At 36.7% G+C, this 24,950-nt stretch overlaps 1 long non-coding RNA gene across 1 annotated transcript in view; it reads right to left on the bottom strand.

Annotated features, from left to right (window-relative positions):
- Positions 1 to 24,950, bottom strand: part of LOC139827913 (uncharacterized) — a 148,693-nt gene that overhangs the window by 91,782 nt on the left and 31,961 nt on the right. Inside the window, exon 2 of the long non-coding RNA XR_011739045.1 lies at positions 24,264 to 24,315. This is a non-coding gene — a long non-coding RNA (uncharacterized lncRNA). The remainder of the gene's footprint in view (positions 1 to 24,263; positions 24,316 to 24,950) is intronic.

Raw genomic sequence — 24,950 nt, 5'->3', positions numbered from 1 at the left:
TCTCTTAGAGGAAGGGAAGCAGGTTTGCAAGTTGTAATCCTTACTAATTATTGAGTCTAGCCCTCTAACAAATCTTTTGCCTTTTATTTGTGACTAAACTAATTCAATATATTTTACTGGTTTTTGTCAGCTTATAGTATACATTTTTTTTCTTACTATTATTAAAAACAGCAGTTCCTTAGAGGTTTGCAGTGGATTGCTTTTTTTTTTTTAAAAAAAAAAAGTCAGCTGTATTCATTCAAATGGAAAATAGCAGTTTCAGTGAAATTAAAGATCACTCCAAGTGATGTTAAGTGGAGATCTGTGCCACCCTGAAATATTCTTCTTTTTCCAATGACAGCATTCTTTGATGAGTATATCAAAACTTTCATATTTGAAATAAGAAAAAGAATATAATAATAAATCTCACCACTAGAATACCAGGAAAACTGTCAGACACCTTTAGGCAGACAACTAGTGTACAGAGAAAAGAAAAATCTATACATCTTAGTCAGGAACGGAAACAAATCACCCTCCCAACCCTCTGTACAGATTATTTTCCTTGCATCTCCAAAATGATGAAAATATGTATGAGACTACAATGCAAAGTACATTCTATGTGATACAGTCCTTGGGCATATGTAGTCCCTCGATATAAAAAGATATTTCCAAATATTATCTAAAATGAAGGGCTTGCCGTGATGTAAATATTAAAAAGAAAAGGTATACTAATGCAATATGATAAACTATTACATTTTATTTTCCTGGAATCTCAGCTTAAGTTTTGGCTAATATACAAGAACTCTGTACTTTGAAAAAGCGTTATATAAACATAAGAGCCATGTTTTACAATGTGCAAATAAAACAAACTCAGAGGTTGCCATATAGTTTTTGGAAAGAGAATGCAGCATGGCTTATCATTATAACAATAATATTCCATACATATAAAACACTGTAACTAGTGCTTGACATTCTTCAAGGAGAATAAAAAGAAAAGCTGCTAATCTGAAAGTCTCCTGACAGTGACACAGGAACTTCCCACTTTATTACTGCTACTTCAAGGTGGCAAAGCACACCGAGTTAGAATATAAAATATCTCTGAACTTCAATGCACACATAGATACTTCCCCTCTTGCTCACCTCTAGCAATTTTTGTTTAGAGATAGGAGCTCAGCCTTTATGATGTTACACTTCAAAACAGTATGTCATTTAGCATCTTCAGACTTTCAGAAAAACAGGAACATACTCCAGCACTCACAGGTACTTGTGAAGAGGTAAAACTTTTATGCAAAATGATTCAACTACTGGGATTGGTATTAAAAAAAAAAATAAATCCATTCTCAGGATCTCCATAGAACACTCACTATATCCAAGCACCTCTTCATTTTACTCAGTTCTGTCTCTGATTTCTTTTTAGCAGAAACAAAATCCCCCATTAAACCAGTCAGTTAACTATTTGCCTGAGTGTTTATGAAAACAATGCACTTACCGCATTTTTTTTTCTTTCTCACTAATGTTATAAAAACACACAGTAGTCTACCAAATGTTGTCTTCATAGAAAGTAACTAAAGCTTGAATAACAGTTCCCTCTGTGGAGAATGCTATAGGTCTTGGAACCAACCTGTTGATGCTACATACATTAGTTACGGTTCCTCTCTTTGCAATTTGCCCTTGGTTCTGACTGACTCAGAAGGTGACTCAATGCAATTTGTTAGATAATTTCCGCACAGTGAATATTTTTGTACAGTGTCAGCAACAGTAGTTGAGCTACACTGTTTCTAGGTGACTTGAGGTCTACGTAAGAATTGCTGTTCTGTACTTTGCATGTAAGTCAAAAAAAAAAAAAAGTAACCTTAATAAAATTAATATCTTATTTTTTTTCATCTATTCCTTTGACCCAAATTCACATACTATTTCAAAAACATGTAAAACATAGGATGAATAAGATATTATTAGGCAGCCATGACTGAATGTTCACGGTTTTTTATATGCTTTTACAATTCTCAAGGTGCTCAAGTTTTATCAACAAATTAAATAAAAGGCTTAACTCATTTTTATTCAGAATTGCAGTTAGTACCAATGAAAGAAGCAGTGGTTTCTGTTTATGTGCCCATGAAGATGATGTTCACCAGCTTGGTTTTCTTTTGTCTCCCACTATGTCAGACACTCTGAATTGTTTGTTTTTCAAATTTTTTTTTTAATTTATTTTTATAGGCTGAACTACAGATGTAGAGGTGGTTTTACCTTCAAAATTTTGCTCACAGAAACCAATGTGAGAACATTTTAATATTTTTCAGTGTAGTAGAAATCAAATTTCCCAAGGATGCATATGATTGATTTCACTGATTCACCCTAGAGCAGAAAATTTGGACCAAACTGTTTCATTTGTTTCATATGATTTCTTGTAATATGTAGAGAACACACAAAAAGGAAAATATGAATCAATTCTGGAAAAAGGCCATAGACCTACCGGATGAGGAATTACATTAAGAAAGCTGAAAAGAGTACAAAGACGAAAAATGGAAAATAGTTCTAAAAAAGGTCAAACACTTAATCCACAGGACAGTGGTTTAGCATTTGGCTCCATTAACCCTGACAAGACTAATTAATTGGCTAAATGTTAGGGGAATTAAATTAAGAGAACAGTTCATCTCAACATTTAAAATGAGGCTAAATAATGTAAATAACTTTTCTGTTTTGATAATAATGTCTAAAACTAAAAATAGGTATATTTATTCCTACAAAAATAATAAGTATGCATTTGAGCAGCAAGAGAATGAATAAAGGAGGGAACTGTTTTTCTTCTTTTCTTCTACTTTGAACTACTCCTAAAAATGGTAAAACCCGATTCAGGTTTCAAAGGTTTAGACATAAGCATTTTCTACTTACAAGTTTAATTAAGTACCTCAAGAGTGGAGTTTGCTACAAATTTAGTGAAATTCTACAAGAAGAATGCTCAGTACAAATCTTACTCCAATTATTGCAATCATTTGTAACATAGAGGATTTAGCACTGATTATTTATGTACCAGAGCATTATTGACCCAAAGTCATAAGGTTTCCACTGCAGCTCATCAGGGGAGACTAAGTACTGATGCAAGCTGCAGTTTTTAGCAGAGGTTTATTTTTACTGTATAAAATCACTAACATTTTCATTATTATACATGTCATGAAAAGGGTGTGCAGTGTTTATACAGACTATTTCTAAAGCTCCAACGTCACTGGAGTTGACCAAAGATTTTATTTCCTGAAATCTTCCCTATGTCTAGGTAAAATAACCAAATTAAAACACAATAATTTTTTAAACTTTTGAAATTTATTTTTTGCAGTCACAACATTTCCATTTTACCTTCCTGTTTATCCGCGTCACTCTGACATGAGACAAAACCTCGATGGAAAACATTGCCATGGGTAACTCAGTAGGTTGCTGCAGCAAAAGAAGAATTTCTCTGTTGCTTTTGGTTTTCACCCAAGTAATATTTATCATGGTTTACTGTTTTGTGTTTATTCCACAAATGTGTCATAAACAGAAAAACTTCCCATACCAATGTCAAAACCTCCACTCTCATGCAAAATTTCATATAAATCTTTCGCATGTGGTTGCATATGTCCCTTAAACTATTGTGAGGAGAATTTGAGATATTTTCATTCAGTATGTCCTAGCAAAAAAGGAAAGAAAAGATAAAAAATGTTCATGGATGAGAGTAGAAGGAAAAGAACATAAGACAATTTTATTAATTCACAATGCCATATGACTATGTAAAATTAAAGTCTTTATTCATGGAAATGTTCACTTTAGATTTGCTTTTTCTGCCCTTTCTAATATAATCAAGGACATTCATTTAAATTTTTGCTTATTGAAGTATTTATTTACAAATAATAGGCTTGGAAAATATACCTAGCTTCTAGTTTTATTTTTTTTTTATTATCAATAAGAATTCTTATTTGTCATAGGAAGAATAAGAAAAGGTCAAAAGGCTTACTTCAAATTGTGGACAGTTCTGTTCTTACACAAAGAAATGGATAAGCAAAAGAAATGCAGTGGACCACTTAAGTGAAGGATTAAATACTGAATTATTTATCTTAATCCATAATTTTGTCTCAAAATGTTGTTAACTCAAGAACTTTTTTTTAAAAAAAATAATTTTTCCTGCTGTCTAGTTTAAATTAACTGAGCTCACTCTATTTGATAAATTTATGTCTAAAAGTGAAAATAAATACACAGAATTTCAGAAACCTAAGTGATGAATTACTTTTTTCAAGTTACTGTGTTAAAAAAATAAGTATTTTGGGATGGTACAATTAATATCATCTTTCAAGAAGTGAAGAATTTCTTGATATTTCTACTTGCTAACAAAAGACATATATTTTTCTTACTTTTATTTGCAATTTCATACTCAAACAAGATTATTTACTCCAAGAGAATCATGAGATTATCTTTAAAATTCTTGAGACACAGCCATATGATAAGGAAGATATTTACTATTTGTTTTGTTTCTGGTTTGTAGTCTGTACCTAGTCTTCTCCATCTTAACATGTTCAGCTTAATTCAGGTCACTTTATAAAAATTCCGTAATCTATGTCACGAGCATGCACGTCTTTGCTTCAGTTTTTAAAATTAATAAAATAAAATTTATTTGTTTTTCACCTGAGGTCGTGATTCCTGGAGATTCAACTGAAATATCATTAATGGAAACAACTGTGTGTCTATTGAAGCAATTTCCCTGCCCCCTACAACAATTCCATGCCTGTTAATACCTGAGTTTTTATCCAGTTTTGAGACTGAAAAATGGTCTTTTTTGTCATTTTTTTCAGACTTTTTTTTTTTTTTTTCCTAATACTGACTTGTAGGCTTCCTATCTCTTATAATAGTACTCATTCCACTAAAAAATAGTAATCATGGCTTTCAGTCACTGGTTTTTGAAACGTACTGAACATTGAAGTTAATGACAGATATCAATATATTATTCAGTGAATAGAGAATGTTTTCTGTCTATTTGCACAGTTACACAACCTTCAAGCTAAATCATGGTCCTTAATAGAATTAGATATGTAGATATAGTAACATGATATGAGTAGTCTAATTGCTCTCAATTGATCTTGAGGAAATCACATTCCTAGCTGCAAACTTTGGCCTTGAAATACTATTTGTGTGCTATTCAGTTACAGAACCCCTGTGATTCAAAGAGATAAGTAGACTACTGTACTATCTAGTTTTTTAAAAGCAATATCTAAGTCCTTATCTTACTATTACAAGAATTACCAGGATAAAGATATTGTGAATTGGTACTGTTTTTAAATCGTTTTCATTGTCAGTACAGAACACATGGGAGTTTGATTCTGGATTAAATATATGGGGTATAAGTCTGTATCATAAAGGTACTTATCCAAAACCCTTTAAACACTGGAATTTTTTGGTCAGCCTGGGCTAGCTTTTTGAAGTAGGTATTTCTGGTTTTAGGAGGAAAACCGTAGACTTAATTAGGTCAAGAAATACAACTTAGAACTGGTAATGAACTATGCATGAGTCAGTTACTGATGTTTGCAGATACTTCATTCTTCAGGTATTCATTTTAAGCCATATTTTTGGCTGTTGAGAAATATTCAGTTTAGGGTTTTCAAATTTTCTCTTAGTAAGACCCATCTAATTTTAAAGTGGCATTCTAAAACCAAATTTGGTTACCTCTCTCCATTTTTTGACAACTATATATTTGAGGTAGAAATTCCAGGTTTGTTGGTGTAACTAGAAACAGTATGTTGGTCTATTGAAATCTAATTCTGTGATCTTAAGTCATCAAGGCTAAAATTCACAATGCATTCATTTGAATTACTTCTGAATAAAATGATTTGTGCTTATAAGTGAGATATTTTGTCATTAATTCTATAGTGTTTTAGCGCTTCTAAACACACCCATTTTGATAATAGTTTTACCGAAAATTACAGTAGATTACCTGCAACAAAACTAGTTCAAAACCAACTGGTTTAAGTCTGTTGCTTATACAATATGTTTTGTTTGCTAAATTTGACTTCTGATTCTTGAAGATATTTCATTTATTGTTTAAAGAGGACCCTTTGCTGAGGTCTTAGAATCCTTTCAGTTGGAAGAGAGCCTCAGGATCCTTGAGTCCAACCATAACGTATCTCTAACATTAAACCATGTCCCTAAGAACCTCGTCTAAATGCCTTTTAAGCAACTCCAGGGATGGTGACTCCACCACTTCCCTGGGCAACCTGTTCCAACGCGTGACAGCCCTTTCTGTGAAGAATTTTTTTCCTAATATCAAACCTAAACCTCTCCTGGTTCAACGAGGATGTTTTGTCTTGTTCTATCACTTGTTACTTGGGAGAGGAGACCAACACCCTCCATGCTACAACCTCCTTTCAGGTAGCTGTAGAAAGCAATAAGGTCTCCCCTCAGCCTCCTTTTCTCCAGGCTAAACAGCCCCAGTTCCCTCAACCACTCCTCATCAGACTTGTGCTCCAAGCCGCTCACCAGCTTCATCGCCCTGCTATGCACTCTCTCCAGTACCTCAATTATCTCATTTATCTGGTTCTAGAAGTCAGGCATCAAACAGAGTCATACACACAGAGAGGTCTGAATCAAAATAATTTTCAAATATCAAAACAAAAATCAGTGGAACAAATGGCTACTATGAGGTACTTAGTTACTAAACAGATAGCCTAGATGATAAATATTTAGCTGTGTGAGAATAATTTAGCTCCTGAAGATCTGCAGTAGTGGTACTCTTTAAAGCAGGGTCAGTTTCCAATTATATGCAAATGGTGACCATACATTCCCATTTCTCCTTCCAGCATCCAAAAATCACTTAGCCTTTCTGTGTCTCCTTTCCTATCTTGTAGAAAGGATATAAAGATACTTGCCCTCGTCACAAGAGTTGAAAAATATGAAATACTGTAGACATGATAGATTTATAAAATTGATAAAAGTAATATAAAATTAATAGCAAATCTGTATTAATATTGTTAGCCGTTATCCTTCAAACAATTTATATGTTAAGAAAAGTACTTCAGTATTTAAGTCAGAATCACATCTGGAAATGGCTTGCATGAGAAATGCTGTATAAAACTAATTTTTTATAATAAAAAAATGTCTCTGTTCAGTGTTAGTTTTTTATAATGTTGTACTTTTACAATGTTTCCATAAACTTTAAGATTTCTGATCTCTGATGATTTCCAGCAAGAGAAGTAGGGATTTTTGGTTAAGAATAGTTGAAATATATTCATGAGAGAAAGTCTGCAGTTTGCCTTGAAGTCTGTTCTCGAGTTTGTCTTTTGGTCTGCATTTGAAATTTGAATTACTGTCAGAATAACCTCATGTTATTACTTAGCAAAATCGTTTGTGCTAACAAAGTACTTCCTCTGCTTTACTGTAGGTCTCTAAGACAACTGTTTCACAAGATACAGTATAACCATATAGTGGTAAATGGATGAGGATTAGATTGTGACCGTTTAATTTCCCACATTCCTTGGCATAGAAAAGTTTGTGCTAACTAGTTTGTATAGGTAAGAATCTTGGAGTCGAAGTGTACTGCATGATTCACTGGGAAGAATGAGGGGGAGCAGCCTCGAAGCAGACATTGAAGAAGAGTCTTCGAATGCTGGTTGTAGTAGTGGAGAGATTGCCGGAGAGTCCCTTGTGATGCACAGTTATTATGTTTGGGGCCAAAAATACTTCATGGACCATTTGTATAGCTACAATGATGCAAAAAGGGTGGAAGCAAGGGGTAGGATGGGTCATCTGTATCTTAACAATATAAGTGTTCAGGTAGCCTTTAATGGTCCTCAAAATGCTTGTAGATCGTATCTGAGACCTTTAACATGCAGCCAATCAAAATAACTTTCTGGTTATCACATGTTCTCAAAATATAAATGTGTCTCCCTTGACCTGTGTGTTCTTTGCTTTCCAACTGCTTTGTGCATTCTGTGGAGGCACATGGCATTATTCTGTAAATACAGTGACCAAGGGAAGCAAGAACCTGCTGATGACCTCTGGTCTGCTTCTAATCATCTCCACAGCCACAATTGTGAAATTTCTGTTATCCAGGAGAAAAGTCAGAGTTAACTTGACCACTAGACAGGATTTAAAGATCAGAATATGTTTAGCAAAAAGTCAAGCTTCATGGTAACAGAATTGTTACAAAAATAAAAAGCAAAGTACATTAGGGTTGTATATAACAATAAAAATCTTCACCTTCTTCAGTATGTCAGCTAGCCTCTACTTCTCTCTTTTAAATTAAGTTGGAATCTTTCTCTAGCAACTTAAGAAATGTCTTCCTGCATTGATTCTATTGGCTAAAATGGTCATTGCCTTTCCTCTTCCCACCTTTTGTAAGAACAAAAAGTCAGGGAACAAATCTGAGACTTTTCCAGTACCTAGCAAGCATGTAGCTTCCTTCTTGGAGTGAAGACTTTCTTCCTTGGTCCCTGCCAGGTTATTATGAAACATCTTGGAATTTCAGGGAATTTACATTTTACTTTTCACAGCCACTGTTGTTATTGTATAACCTTGCAAACTCCTGATTTTGAACTGCTTATCCCATTGCGTTATTCCTACATCATATTTGACTTTCGGGATTCTTTTTCTCTGCTCAGCAAATGAAGAGAAAGCATGATACCGTGTACATTGAAATCAGGAATAAGATAATAGCTACTACTTCCTGGTGTAACTATTTGCTTCATAGATTTGTTTGTTGCAGAAAATTGAAAAGAAAAAACACTTCTAATCATTGAAAAGTGTTTGATAGAAATATAAAATACACTAAAAGAGTGCATATATGTGTTCCAAATTTTCCCCTGCTAGAAAGAACTAGTGTGTGGTATTCAATTTACATAAAACTTCTTTTAAAATAAAATAGACAAAATAAAAAGAATGCTGCTCAACTCCAAAGAATATGCAAGCATTGACATGGCACTAATTTTCAAAAACATTGCTAATGACCATTACTGGCTACCGGAATTCAAGTCAGTGACAAATGAAGAGGCATCTAATGCTGAAGAAACAAGTCCTTAAATGTATGAAAGACACATTTTCAACAACTTTATGCTAGACTAAAAAAAAGTTTTTTCCCAGTCTCCACTTTCTGAACACTCTGCTTCCAGCAGATTTGGTTATTTTTTTTTTTTTCAAATTTAGTATCATAATCAGAAGATGTTAAAGGAAGTCTTACAAGCACAAGAAATTAAGAAATAGAAATCCAGGAAAAGTCTAATAGCAAAACTTTGAACAAATATGAAGCTCAATTAACAGGAAAAACACAAGGGAAAGTAATAATTCCTTGTTTCACTTAGTAGGCAGCGCTGCTCCAGCCTTGTAGCTAAAAATTGAATGCTAGCAGCCAGGCACTAGGCTGCTACCCATACGCCCTCATCCACAATACAAATTCTCCCTCTAAATGCAAGAATAACAAAACATTCAAGTGAATTATGCCAAAGAAATTACAGCTTTGTGATCATAATTTGTAATTAATCTATGTCATTTATTGCATTGAAAGCTGCTGAGGCAAAGAAATCTGAAAAAATGTTTTAAAAATGCTAAGATACTTTTTTTGGCAGATCCAGAACAGTCAGAGCTGTGACAATTCCTATAACATTTTTGAAACAGATTAAAAAAAAAAAAAAAAAACCTACAGATCTAATTGAAAGATTAGTATATGAACATTTAAGTACATTCACAAATTCCACCCAGCTTATTCTCTGAAGTATCAGCTGTGGTCATTATTGGAGATATGGGACTAGATAGGCTTCTAGCCTGTTCAAGCGTGGCACTAGTTATGAGGGATTTTGTCTCATTGACTTAAACGTGGTACAAGATTCAATAGTACTAATTGAAAAAAATGTTTTAAACTATTCACTCAAGTTGAACTTTATAAAATTTTGTGGAGTGTTACTCTTTCATTTTAATCTATAATGACGTCAGTTTACTTACATCTTCAAAGCCTATGCTTGCTTTTTCTTTTTTTTGCCCTTTTCAAGGGCTTTCTTCTTTTAAGAGATATATGATATGAAGTTCTGTCAATATATCAAACACAGTAAGTCTATGCAGAAAAATGTGTTTTAGCATCAATTCTCTCTGGTCTACATCGTTTATAAGGAAAGACAGCTCATATATTGCTTGTTATTAATATCCAAGAGTGTTGAATAGCAAAGAAAGAAACTTTCCACTCACAGAAACCTTTTATCTTGACTCAGCTGAAAGTTAATATACTATAGTCTCAGTTAATAGATGATCAAAGACATAACCTAGTGTGAGGATTAAAGAGAGTTCTGCTGTGACCATCTTCATATATTCTGCACAGCGAGGTATTAATGAAAGCAAAGATAAGTCCAAAAAGCCAATATTGATTTTAAAAATGAAACCATCTTTTCATCTAAAATAGGTGAATATGACAAAATGTCACCATGCACTTGAGAAACAACAATGAAAAGATAGCAGTAGGAAATTAATTAGTTTACAGAAAAAGTGAGAATTTATTATGTCAGGTTCTGATTTAGGAAGCCATTCCTAGTCTGCAAAACACTTTAGTGTATGTTTAACCAGAAACATATTCATGAGTTCCATGAACTTTGATGGGTTATAACACATTCTTAAAGTTTAATATTAAAGCGGTGATTAATACCTAATGTTGTTCTTGCTAAACTCAATAGTTTTTGCCATGAGCTTCAAAGGAAGAACTACACTGCTTGGTTCGTGCTTCTAATTTCCCTCATAAAGCTAGTGTGCTTCTACTGTTTATGTTTAGTCTTATTCTGTTCTTGTTTTTGTCATCTGAATAGGAAAATAAGGTATTAATGCAGTATTTTGTTGTCTTTATTTACTTCTAGATATTAAGTTTCAAAAAATAAGGGCTGACTAGTTTGTAACCTTGAATGTTGAATGTACACACTGGCTTGTTAGAAGGTCCATGTTTTTGAATAAAAGCCTAAAAGTTTTTCTGTTCTAAGAATTATGTCCCTCTTTAGGTGCTTATGAAGACTTCTGACCACTCTGCTCATAGATACAGGGCGGGGTTTTTTTTAAGAAATGACATTATCAAGTACTTACTTTTGATGTAGATATCAAGGACAGATACTTGCATGTGTATACAGGGTGTTTGAAAATATGTACCCAATTTGAAATCACTTTGTTCTGAAATTTTGTTCATCTTTTAGAATCATCCTGTATTTTAGAGGAATTACACTATGGAAGTAATTATTGTAGAGAAGTAGAGCTGTGTACGGAAAGAAGTCAGTCTGAAATATGAAGGGGGTGGTGCTATGAAGAAGTTAACATGAGGCAGACTGTGGATAGATTTACAAGTAGCACTGGCTCTGTGTGTGTTCTTATAGCAAATGAGGCAATATCTGAGGCAGTGAAATCCTCACTGTAAATGTGGTATGCTGCCTTTCATTACTGAAAGAGATGAGCATGTGGACAGACAACTCTTCTGAAGCAGTCAGTGCACTGGAAGTACTTATGAATCTTAATTCTATTTTCAATAACTTGGTCTCAAAACCATCTTCCATGTATTGTATGTCAAAAATTTATTCCCTAAATAATTCAAGTCTTCCAATCATATTCAACTGACTAATGAAAATGTTCTAGAACAAGTAGATTTTTTTTAAATTTTTATGTTTATGCATATTGCATATACATATGTGAATATATGTATTATGTAAAATTTTTATGGTTTATGTTGTATTGTAATGTTATGAAGCATGAAATTAAGCAAGTAGGAAAAGAAAGTAACAACTGTAGAGGCATTTTATTCATGAATATATGTGTAATGGGCATTTCAGCATCAATATGCAGTAGTGACAGATGTGATACACTAATCAAATAGGCAAAGCTAATACCAGTTGAGTACACTAAAGAACACAGCCACAAAACAGACAGCTCTACCTAGGACCATCTTTGTTTTTAAAAGCTAGAGAGGCTCAGACTGGTAGTAATATATTTTTTAGATTAATCATACTTTGTACTTTGAAATTCTTGATGTGGCAAGCCTTCAGAAGAGTGTAAAAGTTGCTGGAATTTTGTCAGTGAAAAGGATTGGAACAAGTTTCATGTATATGTTTGAATTCCTTTCTCCACAAGACACCACAGTTGTCAGAGACTGCCAAGGGAAAGCAACATACAGAACGTGCTTATTTTTTGTACACCAGTCTGCTTATAGACCTAAACCAGGGCACCTGTTGACAGGAAAAGCAGGGTATCCTTCAGTTCAATAGGTATCCCTACTGGATTTGAACACAAAGATGTCTGGTTCCATTTTCTGCAAGAAATTATTCCTAACAAATAAGACCAATCTTTCATTTGATATTGGCCCTGTTGGTTACTTTATTGGAGCTTACACTTTCTGCATCAAGCTTTGTGATTTTTGTTTGCTATTTCTTTTCAGTTTTTCATTTCCCTTCTCGTTTTACCCACATTTACTGAAATCATAACATGAATCAAAAAGCTTAGGTAATCAGAGCAAGAAAATGAAGTATTTAGTAATATTTGATTACCTTTGTTTTCTCTTTTGATTAAGGTATTGAACTGCAAAACAGTAGGCCTCATATGTATTTAATTCTTTATTCATTTTTCTGTTTTGTTTGGAGATGTGAGTTAAAATAATGAACTTTACATTAAACTTTTTGGTAAAATTGTAATAGATTTTACTTCTGTTGCATAGATTGACCTCCTAGGCTGCTCTTCTCACAGAATTCACATAGTTTGGAAGCACTGGTATGCAGTGTAATAAACCTATTATATTATCAGGTGTATTAAAAATATTATATATTATTGCATCATTACAAGGAGACAGTTACTCTGCTTTTACTTGCTTTCCAATAGAGATACATATACAGACATCTGTTCCAGATTTAAATGGGGCAGCTTCAGAAGGAGGGAATCCAACTGTTAGTGTTGACCTGGAGAAAGCCCAAATATAGTAAAATTTTGCACTGAAATGGATGGAGGTCTTTCACATAGTTGGTTACTGTGGCTCAGCTGCTGAGAAAGTAGTCTTCATTTTAAATGATTACATTTATTACCAAAATGTTTGTCTGTGGCATATCTTAAATTTACATTATTACACATTAAAAAATTTTTAATCCTCTTTTGTGTAGAGTAACAAAATGGACAGGTTCTGTTCCTATACACATGTATATACACATACATACATACATATGCTGCCTGATTTTTCTCATGAAACTAATGTTCATAATTCCCTACTAACTATAGCTCTGGACAATGAGACCTTTTCTGCATCAGAAAAATGCATTCAATGTATCATCAACAGAAGCCCTGAAACAGGACTTCTATCTAACCTATTAAGGTATATCAGTAACTTTTTCAGAAAAGTTAGATACTTGCACCTGTCATATTCTATTTGGGGAAATCACCACAGCACTAGGAAACTTTGTTTATAAAAGAGCTTACTTCAGCTTGAGTTATACCAGCTATGGTTCTTAGTCTTTTACCACAATTCTTCAATGTAGTTTTCATGTTCTGAATAGAAGGTACAGACTGTAAGGCCTCTTCAGTTAATGAATCTGTGAGAAAATAGCTGATCAACTGTATCAACAAAAACATTTTGAGGCTATTCCCTTCTGTGTGCCATGACCCAGCCCCACCCTTGTTGCTGTCGGGCAGAGGTAGGGGACCTAAAGGAAGACGAGGGTTGGAAGCGTATTCCAGTTCGGCATCACGGGCAGCCCCCCTCCCTGCCTGCTTTGCCTCCCCAGGTGCCCCTCCATAATAGGTTTGAGGCTCTGGATCTGGAGGAGGAGGTAGGTGAGGAGGTGGTGCCAAACCTGCCTACAAGATCACATAGGCGGTTGACTACACAACTGAAGACTGCCTCTGATAAGAAAGAAAGAAGGGTGATTGTAATAGGAAATTCCCTTCTGAAAGGAACAGAGGGCCCAATATGCAGGGTTGACCCTCATCTTAGGGAAGTCTGTAGTCTACCTGGAGCCCAGATCAAGGATATCGCTAGAGAGCTCCCCAGACTGGTGCACCCGACAGACTACTACCCGCTGCTGGTCTTCCAGACAGATGGGAAGGAAGCTGCTTCCCGTTGTCTGAGGGGAATGAAGAACGATTTCAAGGTCTTGGGAAGGATGGTGAAAGACTCAAGGGCTCAAGTGATCTTCCCTTCGCTCCTTCCCTCTTCAAGTGATGATGTGGGGTGGAATGGGAAAATTCAATCTCTAAATGGTTGGCTCCAAGACTATTGCTACAGGCAGGGCTTTGGATTTTTTGATAATAGCTGGTTTTATAAGACTGCAGTCCAGACAGTGTTACGCGGGAAAGGCTTATCTCACAGGGGCAAAAGGATGCTGGGGCAGGAATTAGTTGGGCTCATTTGGAGAGCTTTAAACTAGGCTCGAAGGGGAATGGGGTTGTAGCTGGGCTGTCCCAGTGTGGCAGCATTCTAAAACGGATGAGGATCGGGTGGCCTCCTGTGCCCCTAGGGAGAAATTGGTGTGCTCTGCTCGCTCCCTGAAATGCCTGTACACCAATGCGCACAGCATGGGGAATAAGCAGGAGGAGTTAGAATCCTATGTTCGGTCGGGAGATTATGATCTGGTGGCATTTACAGAAACATGGTGGGACAGTTCACATGACTGGAATGTGGTCATGGATGGCTACACCCTTTTCAGGAAAGACAGGTCAGCCAGGCGTGGTGGTGGAGTTACTCTCTATGTGAGAGAGCAACTGCAATGTACTAAATTCTGCCCAGGAACGGATGAGGAACGAGCTGAGAGTGTATGGGTCAGGATCAATGGACAGGCTGGCAGGGGTGATACAATTGTAGGTGTCTATTATAGGCCAACAGATCAGGCTGAGGAAGTTGATGAGGCCTTCTATGCGCAGCTGAGAGTGGCCTCACAGTCACAGGCCTTGGTTGTTGTGGGGGATTTTAACTTCCCTGATGTTTGCTGGAAGGATCATTCAGCCAGCCAGCCACAGTCCAGGAGGTTCCTCCAGTGCATTGATGATAACTTCCTCATGCAGATGGTGGAGGAGCCGACTAGGAGAGGTGCACTGCTGGATCTCATCCTCGCTGACAAAGAGGGTCTGGTCAAAGCAATAAAGCTTGAGGGCTGCCTGGGTTGCAGTGACCACAAGATAGTGGAGTTCAGCATCTTGTGTGGTAGGAACAGAACAGTAAGTAGAATTGCAACCCTGGACTTTAGCAGGACTAGCTTTGGCCTTTTCAAGCAATTGCTGGGGAAATCCCATGGGCAAGACTGCTTGAAGGAAAAGGGGCCCAAGAGAGCTGGATTGCATTCAGAGGTTGCTTCTTCCATTCTCAGGATCAGAGCATCCCCACATGCTGGAAGTCGAGGAAGGGAGACAGGAGGCCTGTGTGGTTGAATAGGGATTTGTTGGGTATGCTCAGGCAGAAGAGGAGAGTTTACAGGTCATGGAAGCAGGGGCTGGCCACTTGGGAGGAATATAAGGCTGCTGTTAGAGGATGTAGGAAGGCAATTAGGATAGCCAAGGCCTCCTTAGAATTATAGCTGGCGAGAAGGGTCAAGGACAGCAAAAAGAACTTTTTTCAAATACATAGCAGATAAAACTAATACCAGAGGCAATGTAGGCCCACTGATGAAGGGGATGGGTGCCCTGGTAGCAGAAGACACAGAGAAGGCAGAATTACTGAATGCCTTCTTTGTCTCTGTCTACTCCGCTGGAGGCTGTCCTGGGGAACCCTGTACCCCTGAGACCCCAGATGAAGCCAGGTCAATGGGGGAGTCTGCTTTAGTTGATGAGGACTGGGTTAGGGAGCAATTAAATAGTCTGGACATCCATAAATACATGGGTCCAGATGGGATGCATCCGCGGGTGCTGAGGGAGCTGGCTGAAGTCATTGCTGGACTGCTCTCCATCATTTTTGCCAAGTCTTGGGAAACGGGAGAGGTGCCTGAGGATTGGAGGAAAGCAAATGTCACTCCAGTCTTCAAAAAGGGCAGGAAGGAGGACCCGGGTAATTATAGACCGGTAAGTCTCACCTCTGTCCCTGGGAAAGTAATGGAACAGCTTATCCTTGGTGTCATCTCAAGGCATATCAGGGATAAGAGGGTCATTAGAGGCAGTCAGCATGGCTTTACCAAGGGTAAGTCATGCTTGACCAACCTCATAGCCTTTCATGTAACAAGGTGGATGGATGATGGATGATGGCAGAGCCGTGGATGTGATCTACCTTGACTTCAGTAAAGCCTTTGACACAGTCCCTCACAGCATCCTCACAGCTAAATTGAGGAGGTGTGGTCTAGACAATAGAGTAGTGAGGTAGGTTGCAAACTGGCTTAAAGAGAGAAGCCAGAGAGTGGTGGTCAATGGTGCGGAGTCCAGTTGGAGGCCAGTATCTAGTGGAGTCCCTCAGGGGTCAGTACTGGGGCCAATGTTATTCAATATATTCATTAACGATTTGGATGAGGGAATTGAGTGTACTACCAGCAAGTTTGCTGATGACACTAAGCTGAGAGGAGTGGCTGACACACCAGAAGGCTGTGCTGCCATCCACCGGGACCTGGACAGGCTGGAGAGTTGGGCGGGGAATAACCTGACGAAATTTAACAAGGGAAAGTGTAGAGTCCTGCATCTGAGCAGGAACAACCCCAGGTTCCAGTATAGGTTGGGAAATTACATATTAGAGAGCAGTGTAGGGGAAAGGGACCTGGGGGTCTTGGTGGACAACAGGATGACCATGAGCCAGCACTGTGCCCTTGTGGCCAGGAAGGCCAATGGCATCCTCAGTTGTATTACAAGGGGGGTGGTCAGTAGATCGAGAGAGGTCCTCCTTCCCCTCTACTCCACCCTGGTGAGACCCCATCTGGAATATTGTGTCCAGTTCTGGGCCCCTCAGTTCAAGAAGGACAGGGAACTGCTGGAGAGGGTCCAGCGTAGGGCAACAAAGATGATTAAGGGAGTGGAGCATCTCCCTTATGAAGAAAGGCTGAGGGAGCTGGGTCTCTTTAGTTTGGAGAAGAGGAGACTGAGGGGCAATCTCATTAATGCTTACAGATATATAAAGGGTGAGTGCCATGAGGACGGAGCCAGGCTCTTCTCAGTGGCAAACAATGATAGGACAAGGAGTAATGGGATCAAGCTGGAATACAAGAGGTTCCACTTAAATTTGAGAAAAAACTTCTTCTCAGTGAGGGTGACAGAGCACTGGAACAGGCTGCCCAGGGAGGTTGTGGAGTCTCCTTCCCTGGAGACATTCAAAGCCCGCCTGGACACATTCCTGTGCGACCTCACCTAGGCATTCCTGCTCCAGCAGAGGGATTGGACTAGATGATCATTCGAGGTCCCTTCCAATCCCAAACATACTGTGATACTGTGATGCTGTGATAAACAACTAGAAATCAAGAAATATGGCTAGATGGGAGCCTGAGAATTTAAATCAAACACCCATCTTCTCAAAGCCAGACTAATAACCAAGATTACCAAGAATGTTTAGTTAGTCTCTAATTGAAAATTCTAGTGATAAGATTTCAACAACAATCATGGCTATTTAGTTTAGTGCTTAGAAGTATTTTGTTCATGTCCAGCCTGAATCTCTTTATAGCAATGTAAAATTATCATTTCATGTTCTTCCTATTCTGAATGAAAAAGAAAGAGTTTTATGCTTTCTCTTTGCAGACTGCTATCATGACTCTTCCTAGTCTTCTTTTCTAGACTAATATACCTACAGAAAATTACAAAGGAATTTTGTACAAATTATTTCAGAAATATCTTGGAGAGTTTTCCTTTTTCAACCATGATGCAAAAATCTTACAGAATTTCAGAACTTAAATCCAAACAGAAGCATAAATAACTTTGATAAAGTTACACATTTGGAAAACTCCCTGTTTGCTGCCTGTTTTGTTTTTATTATGATAAATACGGTGGGTGGGGTGGGTGAGAGAGATTGCATAAATAACAACTTGTTGAAATTAAATTAAACACCAATATTAAGAGGGAAAAAGGGAGTCCACTTTTTGCCATGATGACAAGCATAATATTTCTGCATGTATTTTTGTGATTTATTTAATAGTACCTATTCATCAATAAGTATTTACTTCTTTCAAAGTATATGTAATGTGGACAAGTAGTGCAAGTAGAGGACAAGAAGACAAGTAGTACAAGCAATCACACATGAATGGGTCAAGGGTCAGCAATATGTATTTTATTTTCTACAAAATGAAAGTGCTTTGTATTATCTCTCTCAATTCTTTTAGTTGCTTCATGTGATTTATGTAGACTTTGGGCTGGTGCTGGACTGAGATCTTCTTAGAGCAGATGATAACTTTTTTATTAATATAAGGCTGTTATTTCTCAGCCCTAGTCTTGCAGTACATTTTCCTAACTACTACGGATCATACTTGCAATATACTTCATTGTTAATAACCATACACATAAATATCAATCTTATTGAAAAGTCTCTGCATAACTGTTTGACAGGTTTTCTGTTTCATTTTCTTACTATGAAAAGAATGATTTCTGGTCAGCCAGTCAAATACCACCTCCGTGGGCCCCAGTGTTCTCTAGGAGGCCTCTGAAGTGAGTTATCTGAAATTAACACCATCCTTTCACTCAGGTTTGGGTTTTTTTAATAAAATAAGGGATTTTTTTTTAAATCACATACCAAAAGTTATTTTTAAAGTTATTGAAGCAAAACATTAGAATAGCCAGCTGAAAAGGCTATAAAACATTCTTCCAATGCACTGGCCAAATTATGAGTTTAATTTGAAAAATCCAGGCTTAAAATACCTAGGATCTTTATTTGCTGCCTAAGCTCTGCTGCCATATTGCTATTGCAAAATGATACTGCTAAATAATAGGCATAGATATGTTTTTATAAATTATTCACTACTAATATTCATTTATTAGATCTTGTAATATTATGAGCCAATAATTTTGCTGGTATCAAAAAAAGAATAAATTTTTCTGGCACATATTAATTGTTGACAAATACTGCCTCTCTGAAAAGGTCAAGACGAAATCAATATTAGCTGACATAATTTTGGCTGATGTTCAGAAGTCTGTATTATAATAAAAGCTGGAATTTATATCTTTTAAATGTAGGGATACTGAATTTAGAGAGAAGTCTGCTGTACTTTCATAACTTTCACTGAAGCATCCATGGAATGATAAAAAAAAAATTCCTGTTTTCTAGACATCTAACAAATAAAGATATTTTCTGTGTAATAATGAAGTTATATTTAGTGATGAAAACAAAGTTAGAATTCAGACTACTGTTTTGCATTATCAACAAAATTCCAAGATATGGAGAACATAGGGTGGAGTTACACTGACATGTGACTGATGAGGTGGAAGTATGAGTGTGAGAGCCATTGAACACCATGAATTTTCATAATACATCATCATTATGAAAACACCTGTGCTGAAGGACATTGTGCTGATACATGGAAAATCTCTTTTCTGTGGTTGACGGATTCTTCATTTTGCCCTGCAATAGTTAGAAAGGAGGACAGTAGTGTCTATTAGATAAAGTGTTTGTAGACTACGTAAAAACCTTCTACGATGATAACACATTGCAGATTTTTCTAGCAAAAATGAGGCTGGAGGAAATCTTCCCTTCTTTCAAGTCATTGAACTGAAAAAGAGCTGCTTCAGCAGCTTTTTTTGAATGACTTTGCCATTCTAATCTTCTGCCTGTCTGAGAGATGAAAGGACTGAAAGTATCAAAAAAAAGTTACTAATGATCTGGATGGGACAAAGAGCATCCTCAGAAAGTTTTTGGATGATACAAAGCTGCTGAAAGTGGTTGATACACTACATGGTTGCACTGCCATTTGGAAGGACCTCAACAGGCTGGAGAGATGGGTCACCAGGAACCTCATAAAGTTTAACAGAAGGAAATTCGAAACCTTACATCAGGCTAGTAATAATCCCATATGCCCACACAAGGTGGAGGTCACCTGGCTGCAAAGCAGCTTTGCAGAAAATGATTTGCTGGTCCTGGTTGACACCAAGTAGAATGTGAGACAGAAATGTGCTCTTGCAGCCAACTGCTTTCTGGGCTGCACTAGGTAGAGAATCACCAGCAAGTTGATCCTTCCCCTCTACTCAGCCCTGGTGAGCCCAAATCTGAAGTGCTGTGTCCACTGCTGGGCTCCTCAGTGTAGAAGAGGTATGGACATTTGGAGCAAGTCCAGCAAAGGGCCACAAAGATGATTAAGGGACTGGAGCACCTCTCATACAGGGACAGGCTGAGAGCTGGGGTTAACCAGCCTGGAGAAAAGAAGGCTCTGGAAAGACTTTGTCAACTTGTATAAATTCCTGATGGAAGAATAAAAAAGACAAAGCCAGACGCTGGCAGTCATCCAATGACGGGAAAAGAGACAATAGGCACAGACTGAAATATAAGAAATTCAAACATAAGAAAAACCTCTGCTACTGTCAGGGTGGTCAGACACTGAAACAGGGGTTGCCCAGAGAAGTTGTGGGTGTCCTCTCCATTAAAGTGTTCAAGGCTAGGCTGTACGAGGCTCTGAGCACCTTGATCTAGTTGAAGATGGCCTGCTCTTTGCAGGGGGAGTGGGACTAAAGGATCTTTAAGGTCCCTTCCAACCCAAACCTTTCTATGGTTCTATAATTCTATGATTCTATTAAAGATTGGAACAATTAGCCTAGAATGAACATGCAGTCTCCACCTCTGAAAATATCAAAAAGCCAAGTGCACCTGGTCAAAAGCCAATTGTACATGGTCCTGGGCAATCTTTTGTACTTGGCCCTGGTTTGAGCACGTATGTAGGGCTAATTTCCAGAGGTCCTGTCCAACCTCAGTTATTTTATGATTCTATGAAAAATAATTTCACATCCCATTGTTGCCTGGTGCCACTGTTCTTTTGGGGTTCAATACAGTATATATGTGGACTTAAAAAAACATTGTCTGCAACTGTACATGGTGACTCCTCTGTGTTTAAAAGATGTCTGTTAAAATACACCATTTTCACCAAAGTACATTCTACAAAAAGATCACAAAGTAAGAAATAAGGAAGAAAACTAGAGACAGCAATAAATAAATAAACATGTCTATTCTTCAAAGATTTTTTATAGTGGAATGTGCAAGACTATACCCTATTTGGGTACTACAGTGATCAAAAAAACTACATCGCTTCTTGGATATTCTGATATTCATAGTCCAGTATCTGCAGAGAGCACTGTAGTGAAGATCATCTATTGTTTTGACACCATCATTGCTGGATATGTTTATATGTTAGTTAAAATATTGTGTGCTAGACTGAAAAAGTTGTGCTATTGCTTCATAGATGGCATCTCCCTTATAAGTCACCAGTAAAAATGACATATATCTTACTTTGGAGATGTTCAGCAAATAATTTCCCAAAATCACTTCTTTGACAGAGTGTGAAATAGATAGAATGAACAGACTTTCTTGGATATCAGAATTTTACAGAGCAGGAACAAGGCACTGCCAGCTATAGCACAAAAACTACACTGGTTCAATTGCTGTGTTCTACATTGTGTACCTACTATATTCAAGCAGTTTTGATTGCTGGACTGATCAGGAAAACACCTAAGAGTTGCAGCTATAAGGACAACAGAACAAAAATCCCCAAACAATTCCATATGTCATCACCAATAGTGTTTAGTTGTTAAGGATAACTATAAAATCGGACTGAGGAGAATTAAAAGATTGCCTGTCTTAGCACTGCACATATATGCTGAAAGCAGGATAATAATTGTATAAGAGCTCAAAATATTATGGGTATCTATCAAAAATATTAGAGGATTATAAACCTTTGCAGTCTAGAGTTCAAATGCCAACCATTAACATGGATACAGATGACTAAATATCCACCATGGTTTAGGACTTATTTAGAAAGTGACAGATTTTTTCATGTTTCATCCACTGCATAGAATGACTGGCACTAATTCTATGAATAAGTGTTTCATAGTTTTGCTTCTTTATGTCCAAGGTATAGCCCTAACATAATGACAGGTAGCTCAATTATTTCTTATTTTAATTTGTTATGAAGACAGAATTATTCACTTTTCATTTTCTCTTATGATGTCCATTGCCAAAGAATCCAGTATTTCTTAAACATCCCACCAACTTGTGAGCTAACTATATAAAATTATTCCATCCTCAAAGTGCAAATGTATTGAGGTTGTCTCTCAAATATTAGAAGCAGAATCCTAAAGTGAGACACCCTGGATGTCATTTTTAGAATACTTAGCTCTTCTGCTGTTCACAGCACAACCTTCATATTTGTATCATAAGGAGGGGGAGGGGTATACTTCGTGGCTATTTCTGATGTGCTCAGTGTCACATAAGCACATTCACCACAGGCAGCAACGAATTCCAGTTTCCTGCTAAGAATAAGTAGGAAGGTGAGAAGCTGCCCCTGTTCAGCTTATTCAACAGCTTGGTAGACCAGAATACACAACTCCTCCAGGAAAAGTAAGATGGGTGCATTTGACTCCTTTCAAGTTAAGATGAGCCTAGGCACCAAGTCTTTTCCTGTCCAGCTTAGTGTTCTAATGACTATACTCTTGAGAAAGGCTAGATTCTGAACTGCAGAAACCTGTAATCTGAGTGAATAGAGATGCCTACTATTTAATTTTGAATCAAATATTTGTCCTTCAAGGAGTGGCAGTAGGCTACCTGTAGTTCTACACAGATGCTGAATTACTATGGATTTCTGAGGATCCTTCTCCTGATTTGTAGACCTCCTTTGATGCATTATAAATTACTGGTTTAGAGCACTTTCGTCCCAATTTGACTGTTAGGAAACTTACTGTCTTTCCTTCATTTGTTCTAATGGCTTAAGTCATTGTTCTTTTGCCCCATGACTTGTAAATACCAAGAGTCATTCTGTAATTTTGTGTAAGTCCTCAACTGTACTACCTGGAACTCCTCTGAAATCACCATTCTGCTAAAACAGAATCCATTCCTTTAGACAAACAAACAAACAAACAAATAACATGGTACTTCTTGAAATTCTGTTCAGGAGAGTTTTTATTAAAAAAAAAAATATTGTCAAGTTAACTGTATTTGGTTTTATCTCTTGCTGAAAGCATGCTGATTGATAGTTCCCTGATTGTGATTTTTACAATTTAAACACCTAATTCACTCAGAATAGGTTTATAGGCTTAAATGAAATTACTTTTTTCCTGTGGCAGAGATCCAGCATATTTTACAACTGATTCACAATAAAAGCTCAGAACACAGCTCATCCGCATGCCACATTTCACACAATGTTTACCTCATTAGTGCCAGTGGAGAAAACCCAAGAGCCAAGGCATCTTCAATATACTATTTTTCAATAACTTTACACAAACAGATTTTTGACTAGTATAACATGTAGAATTAATGCATGCGGAAAGCCAAAATATATCATGAGTGCTTCCTAACTGTTCCGTCCTTATTATCCTAATGAGCTAACTTCTAGGATGCTGACTTTCCTTGCCATCACACAAGCAATTCTAGCATCACAGATTTATATGACTCTGTGGCATGAGAAGCTGATTCTGCTGACAGGAAGGAGGAAAAAGATTAATCATATACCAAAAGATGTTGACAGAATCATTCCTGCTTGGTATGAAGCCTATTTGAAAAATAGATTTCTTTTTTATTTCTTGGCTGAGTCAAACCACTTCTTTCCAGTTTATCTCTGTAACAGTCAAGCCTAGCCCTACTAAACACGTGCTCTGCCTCTGTGGACTTCAATGTTCAGCATTTTTCAGGATCAAAACCCAAGGTAACATAATTAAAGAATCAATCCAACACAAAGTTGCCTTTTTTGCCCTTGTTTTCCTTTTACTTCTCTTTTTCTATTTTCGGCTTCCAGCAAGGTTGAAAATATATTTTAAGCCATTATTCTTGTAATATTATATATATATACATACATATATAAAAAATTAACCTAATAGTGACATTTTCTATATGTACATAGATAATAATGTAGATAAGTCCTTGCTGAATAGTACACTGACATTGCACTAGTTGCTCACTTCTGATTTAGACAAATAGTTAGTCATTCAGGCAAAAGAAGTTTTTTCATTGAAAAAGACTGTAATCTTCCAAATCATATCCACTGTGATATTCTTGAACAACTTTATCCTTTCAGTTTTTCAGCCTTGTCAACTGACTGAAATAAGCAAGTGTCTCCAGTTAATTGACTGTAATGCAAATAAAAACTGGATCAAATTGTTAAAAACACAAAGAAATGGAGATTCTTTTTCTGCCTGACATAATTTAATAGTGTAGATATACTGAACAACTGTCTTATACGATAACACTCTCAGGACAGTACCTTTTACAGATGACCAGGTGTCCTTATGTCTGTGCTCTCTTAACTGATGACTCTAAAAATACAAAAAATGATCATATTCATACAAAAATCTATAATTCATTTTTAATTTAAACTACCAAAGATTAATAATTATGTATATTTTGATTTTTAAAGTAACTTCCTTACACTACAGGGAGTCACTACAGCAAATAGCATGATATGCAAAAAAAGCACATTCGGGTGGTTCCGAGTTTTGATGCTACTTCAGTAAAACAAAGAAAATGGGAAAAAAAAAAAAAAAGCAGCATACAATCCCCTCCAGAATAGTTGTTGTCAGCCATGGATAAATTAAAAAGATTGAGTACTGTTCTGGGAAAAAGGAAAGAACAGAGCAGTGAAGAGCATTTAGGGCTGTTCTAAATGAAATTATACCTGAATAGTCATGTCTAGTCAACAAAACTGGCAACATAGCTTATAAAGTCAGCAGAGAAAAATATTTATTTGAACAGTTCTTTATGATAGAGACCCAGAATTACTGCATCTATTTCTATCATTTTCACTTTTTATCCTCTAGTTTTAATATTTTCCAAACACTGTTACTTCCTCTTTCTTCATCCTTCCCATAAGATCTGCAAATAAATTAGAAATATTTGAATATGACTTCAGTTTGTTGAGCAAGTCTTTGAATTGCCTCTTCAAAGGACAAAG

The sequence above is a fragment of the Patagioenas fasciata genome, chromosome 4, assembly GCF_037038585.1.
Source record: "Patagioenas fasciata isolate bPatFas1 chromosome 4, bPatFas1.hap1, whole genome shotgun sequence".
NCBI classification, from domain to species: domain Eukaryota; kingdom Metazoa; phylum Chordata; class Aves; order Columbiformes; family Columbidae; genus Patagioenas; species Patagioenas fasciata.
This window is presented reverse-complemented; position numbering and strand designations above follow the sequence as displayed.